The sequence below is a fragment of the Artemia sp. Qi Xiang Cuo genome, chromosome 7 (assembly GCF_049724085.1).
Source record: "Artemia sp. Qi Xiang Cuo chromosome 7, ASM4972408v1, whole genome shotgun sequence".
NCBI lineage: Eukaryota > Metazoa > Arthropoda > Branchiopoda > Anostraca > Artemiidae > Artemia > Artemia sp. Qi Xiang Cuo.
The window spans coordinates 60670532-60676531 of record NC_142800.1 but is presented as its reverse complement, the minus strand read 5'-3'; the positions used below and the strand labels follow the sequence as shown (position 1 = coordinate 60676531).

The window sequence follows — 6000 nt, the reverse complement described above, 5'->3', positions numbered from 1 at the left end:
CACACACAACTTACACACACACACACACACACACACACACACACACACACACGAACGCAAAAGCACACAACAAAACTCACACACACACAAAAACTTACACACACACACACACACACACACAAACTTACACACACACACACGAAAACTTACACACACACGCCAAAACTTACACACACAAAAACTTACACACACACACACACACACACAAACATACACACACACATACACACACACATACACACACACAAACACACACACACACACACACAAAAACTTACACACACACACACAAACTCACACACACACACAAACTTACACACACACAAACTTACACACACACACACAAAAACTTACACACACACACACACACAAAGACTAACACACACAAAAAAAAACTAATACACTATCTAACTCACACACACACACACACACACACACACAAACAAACAGACAAACACATCCAAACACACATACACACACACACACACACACACATACACTTACACATGCACATGAAAACTTACATGCACACAAAAACTTACACACACACACGAAAACTTACACACACACACACGACAAAACTAACACCCACAAAAGCTTAGACACACACACAATTAAACACACACACACACAAAAACTTACACCCACACGCAAAAACTTACATGCACACCAAAAATTACAAGCACACAACAAATTACAAAAACATAAAAATTAACACACAAACAAAATAATACACACACACACACAAAAAATTACACACACACACACGAAAACTTACTCACACACACTAAAACTTACACACACACACGCCAAAAATTACACACACACAAAAACTTACACACTTACCATATCACAATTACATTGTCTTAATTTTTCAAATTTCATTTTGAATTTCTGTCGTGAAATGCAAGAGTTGGAATATTTCAGTAGTGACTTGTTGTGCTTTACCTTCTCACAGTTACATTCTCTTGATTTTTCGAAGTTCATTTTGAATTTCTGTCATGAAATGCAAGAGTTGGAACATTGGGGTCTTAGTCCACCAGCCCGAATGGTGGAAATCCACTAGCTCAGTATTGGGGTCCCAGTCCACCAGCCTGAACGGTGAAAATTCACTAGCTCAGAATTGGGGTCTTAGTCCACCAGCCTGAAGGGTGGAAATCCACTAGCTCAAGATTGGGGTCTCAGTCCACCAGTCTGAAGGGTGGAAATTCACTGTTTAAGTTAGGTTAGGTTAACTTATCATGAGAGCTCATGATAAGTTAACCTAACCTTTTCCGGCGAGTATGGTTAGGTTAGGCTCGATTAAGTTAGGTCAGGTTAAGTTAGGTTAGGTAAGCCCATGTACGCTTCACTTAGGTTAGCTTAGGTTAGGTGAGAGACAGGCAAAAAGTTAGGTGTATGATTAGGTTAGGTTAGGTTAGATTAAGTTAGGTTAGGTTAAGTTAGGTTAGGCTAGGTTAGCCTACGTACGCGCGCGTACGTAGGCTAACCTAGCCTAACCTAACTTAACCTAACCTAACTTAATCTAACCTAACCTAATCATACACTTAACTTTTTGCCTGTCTCTCACCTAACCTAAGCTAACCTAAGTGAAGCGTACATGGGCTAACCTAACCTAACTTAACCTAACCAAACTTAATCGAGCCTAACCTTAACCGACGAGCCGGTAACGTTGAGGATAACGGCTCCGTCGAGCTCATTATAAGTGAACCTAACCTAACTTAAACAGTGAATTTCCACCATTCAGACTGGTGTACTGAGAGCCCAATATTGCGCTAGTGGATTTCCACCATTCAGGCTGGTGGACTAAGACCCAAATTCTGAGCTAGTGAATTTCCACCGTTCAGGCTGGTGGACTGGGACCCCAATACTGAGCTATTGGATTTCCACCATTCGGGCTGGTGGACTAAGACCCCAATTTTCCAACTCTTGCATTTCATGACAGAAATTCAAAATGAATTTCAAGAAATCAAGAGAATGTAACTGTGAGAAGGTAAAGCAAAACAAGTCACTACTGAAATATTCCAGTTCTTGCAGTTCACGACAGAAATTCAAAATGAAATTTGAAAAATTAAGACAATGTAACTGTGATATGGTAAGTGTGTAAGTTTTTGTGTGTGTAAGTTTTGGTGTGTGTGTGTGTTAGTTTTCTTTTGTGTATTTTAGTGTTCCTGATTGCGTATGGAAGTTTTTGTGTGTGTGTGTATGCGTTTTTGCGCTTGTGTAAGTTTTTGTGTGTGTAAGTTTTTTCATGCATGCATGTGAGTGTGTAATCTTTGTTGTTCACGTTTGGGTCTCAGTTTTTGTGTGTGTGTGTGTAAGTTTTTGTGTGTATAAGATTTTGTGTGTGTAAGTTTTTAAGTGTGTGTGTGTAAGTTTTCGTGTGTTCGTGTGTGTGTTAGTTTTTGTGTGATTGTTATTGTTAGTATGCTCGTGTTAGTGCATGTGTGTGTGTGTGTGTGTGTGTGTGTGTGTGTGTGTAAGTGTTTTTGTGTGTTTATTTTTGTGAGTATGTGTGTATTTTTATTTGTGTATTTGATGTTTTGTGAGGGTTTAAGTTTGTGTTTTTGTGTTTAAGTTTGTGTGTGTGTGTTAGTTTTTGTGTGTGTGTGTGTGTTTGTGTGTTTGTGTGTGTGTTTGTGTGTTTGTGTTTCAGTTTTTGTGTGTGTATGTTTTTGGTTGTTTCTGTGTGTTTTCGTGTGTGTTTGTGTAAGTCTTGTGTGTGTGTGTTTGTGTGTGTCTTTTTTTGGGCTTGTTTGATTGTGTTTTTTTTTTTTTTTTGTGTTTGTTTGTGTGTGTGTGTTTGTTTTTGTGTGTGTGTAATTTTTTGTGTGTGTTTAAGTTTTGAAGAGTGTGTGTGAGTTTTCGTGTGTGTGTGTGTGTGTGTGTGTGTGTGTGTGTGTGTGTGTGTGTAAGTTTTTGTGTGCATGTAAGTTTTTGTGTGCATGTAAGTTTTCGTGTGAATGTGTAAGTTTTTGTGTGTGTTTGTGTGTGTGTGTTTGTGTGTGTGTGTGGGTGTTTGTTTTGGTGTGTTTCTGTATGTTTTTGTGTGTGTGTGTGTGTGTGTGTGTGTTTTGTGTGTGTGTGTGTGTGTGTATGTAAGTTTTTGTGTGCATGTAAGTTTTTGTGTGCATGTAAGTTTTCGTGTGCATGTGTAAGTTTTTGTGTGTGTGTGTGTGTGTTAGTTTTTGTGTGTGTGGAAGTTTTGGTGTCTGTGTGTTAGTGTTCGTGTGTGTGTGTTATTGTTAATGTGTGTTTGTGGCCGTGTGTGTGTGTGTGTGTGTTAGTTTTAGTGTGTGTGTGTAAGTTTTCGTGTGTGTGTGTAAGTTTTTGTGTGTGCGTGTAAGATTTTGTGCGTGTGTGTAAGTTTTTGTGTGAATATAAGTTTTTATGTGCATGTAAGTTTTCGTGTGCATGTGTAAGTTTTTTTTGTTTGTATGTGTGTGTGTGTGTGTGTGTGTGAGTAAGTTTTCGTGTGTGTGTGTGTAAGTTTTTGTGTGTGTGTAAGTTTTTGTGCGTGTGTGTAAGTTTTTGTGTGTGTGTAAGATTTTGTGTACATGTCAGTTTTTTTGTGAATGTAAGTTTTTGAGTGTGTGTGTTAGTTTTGGAGTGCGTGTGTAAGTTTTTGAGTGTGTGTGTGTGTAAGTTTTTTTTTGTCTTAGATTTTGTGTGTGTAAGTTTTGACGTGTGTGTGTGTGTAAGTTTTCATGTGGGTGTGTGTGTAAGTGTTTGTGTGCATGTTAGTTTTAGTGTGCTTGTGTTAGTTTTTTTGTGTGTGTGTGTGTGTGTGTATGTTTTTGTGTGTGTGTAAGTTTTTGTGTGTGTGTGTGTTATTTTTTGTGTGTGTGTGTAAGTTTTGTGTGTGTTTTTGTAAGTTTTTGTGTACATGTAAGATTTTGTGAGATTGTAAGTTTTTGAGTGTGGGTGTAAGTTTTTGTGTGTGTATGGAAGTTTTTGTGTGTCTAAGCTTTTGTGTGTGGGTGTAAGTTTTTGTGTGTGTTTGTAAGTTTGTGTGTGTTTGTGTGTGTGTGTAAGTTTTTTTCGTGTGTGTGTGTATGTTTTTGTGTGTGTGTAAGTTTTTGTGTGTGTTAGTTTTGGAGTGTGTGTGTTTTTTTTCGGGTTTTTGTGCTTAAGTTTTGTGTGTGTGTGTGTGTTTTTATTTGGGTTTTCGTGTGTGTGTGAGTTTTTGGTTTGTTCATTTTTTAGTTTTTGTGTGTGTGTGTGTGTGTGTGTGTGTAAGTTTTTGTGTGTGTGTATTAAATGTCGTTAGTGTGTATTAAATCGTGTGTGTGTGTGTGTGTGAGTTTTGTGTGTGTGTGCTTGTGTGTGTGTGTATGTTTTTGTGTGAATGAAAGTTTCTCTGTGCATGTAAGTTTTCGTGTGCATGTGTAAGTTTTTGTGTGTGTGTAAGTTTTCATGTGTGTGTGTAGGTTTTGCGTGTGTGTTTGTTAGTTTTGTGTGTGTGTGTGTGTGTGTGTGTGTGGGTGTGTGGGTGTGTGTGTGTGTTTGTGTTTTTGTTTGTGTTTGTTTGTTTTTGTGTTTGTGTGTGTGTGTGTGTGTATGTTTTTGTGTGATTTTTTGTTTTTGTCTGCATTTTATTTTTCGTGTGTTTGTGTAAGTTTTTGTGTGTGTGTGTGTGTGTGTAAGTTTTTGTGTGTGTGTGTAAGTTTTGGAGTGTGTGTGTAAGTTTTTGTGTGTGTGTGTAAGTGTTCATGTGTGTGTGTAAGTTTTTGTGTGTGTGTGTGTAAGTTTTCGTGTGTGTGTGTAAGTTTTCGTTGTGTGTGTGTGTTAGTTTTTGTGTGTATGTGTTAGTTTTTGTGAGTGTGTGTAAGTTTTTGTGTGCATGTAAATTTTTGTGTGCATGTAAGTTTTCGTGTGCATGTGTAAGTTTTTTTTTTGTGTGTGTGTGTGTTTGTGTGAGAGTAAGTTTTTGTGTGTGTGTGTAAGTTTGTGTGTGTGTGTGTAATTTTTTGGGTATGTGTGTAAGTGTTTGTGTGTGTAAGTTTGTTTGTGAATGTTATTTTTTGTTTTCTTGTATATTTTTTAGTCTGTTTGTTAGTATGTGTGGGTGTGGGTTGGTAATAGTTTGTTAGTCTATTCTAGATAGTTTTAATTTTAATTCGTGTGTGTGTGTGTAATTGTTCGTGTGTGTGTGTGTGTGTGTAAGTTTTTGTGTGCATGTAAGTTTTCGTGTGCATGTGTAAGTTTTGACGTGTGTGCGTGTGTGTGTAAGTTTTTGTTTGTGTGTAAGTTTTTTGTGTGTGTGTAAGTTTTTGTGTGTGTGTGTAAGTTTTTGTGCGTGTGTGTAAGTTTTTGCGTGCATGTAAGTTTTTGTGTGCATGTAAGTTTTTGCGTGTGGGTGTAAGTTTTTGTGTGGGTGTGTTAGTTTTTGTGTGTCTAAGCTTTTGTGTGTGGGTGTTTGTTTTTTGTGTTTGTGTGTTATTTTGTGTTTGTGTGTGTGTGTGTGTAAGTTTTTGTTTTTGTTAGTTTTGTGTGTGTGTGTGTGTGTGTGTGTATTTGTGTTTATGTGTGTGTGTGTGTGTGTGTGTGTGTATGTTTGTTTGTTTTTTTTTGTTGGCGTGTGTTTTTAATTTTTCTTGTGTTTGTATTTGTCTGTGTGTGTTTGTTATTTTATGTATTTTTGTGTGTGTTTTTTTGGCTGTGTGTGTGTGTGTATTTTTTTGTGTGTGTTTGTTTTTTTCTGTTTTTTTGTTTTTTTGTTTGTTTTTAATTTTTTTTTTTGGTTAGTTTTTGTGTGTTTGTGTTAGTTTGTTTGTGTGTGTTATTTTGTTTGTGTGTGTAATTTTTTTTGTGTGTATTAGTTTTTGTTTCAGTGTTAGTTTTTTTGTGTGTGTGTCAGTTTTTGTGTGTGTGTAAGTTTTTTTGTGTGTGTTAGTTTTTTTGTGTGTGTGTAACTTTGTATGTGTGTGTAAGTTTTTTTGTGTATAAGTTTTTGTGTGTGTGTAAGTTTTGTGTGCGTGTAAGTTTTTGTGTGCATGT

At 36.8% G+C, this 6000-nt stretch overlaps 1 protein-coding gene across 2 annotated transcripts in view; it reads right to left on the bottom strand.

Moving 5' to 3' along the window:
- Positions 1 to 6000, bottom strand: part of LOC148950517 (acetyl-coenzyme A synthetase 2-like, mitochondrial) — a 417833-nt gene that overhangs the window by 20989 nt on the left and 390844 nt on the right. The window lies entirely within an intron of this gene.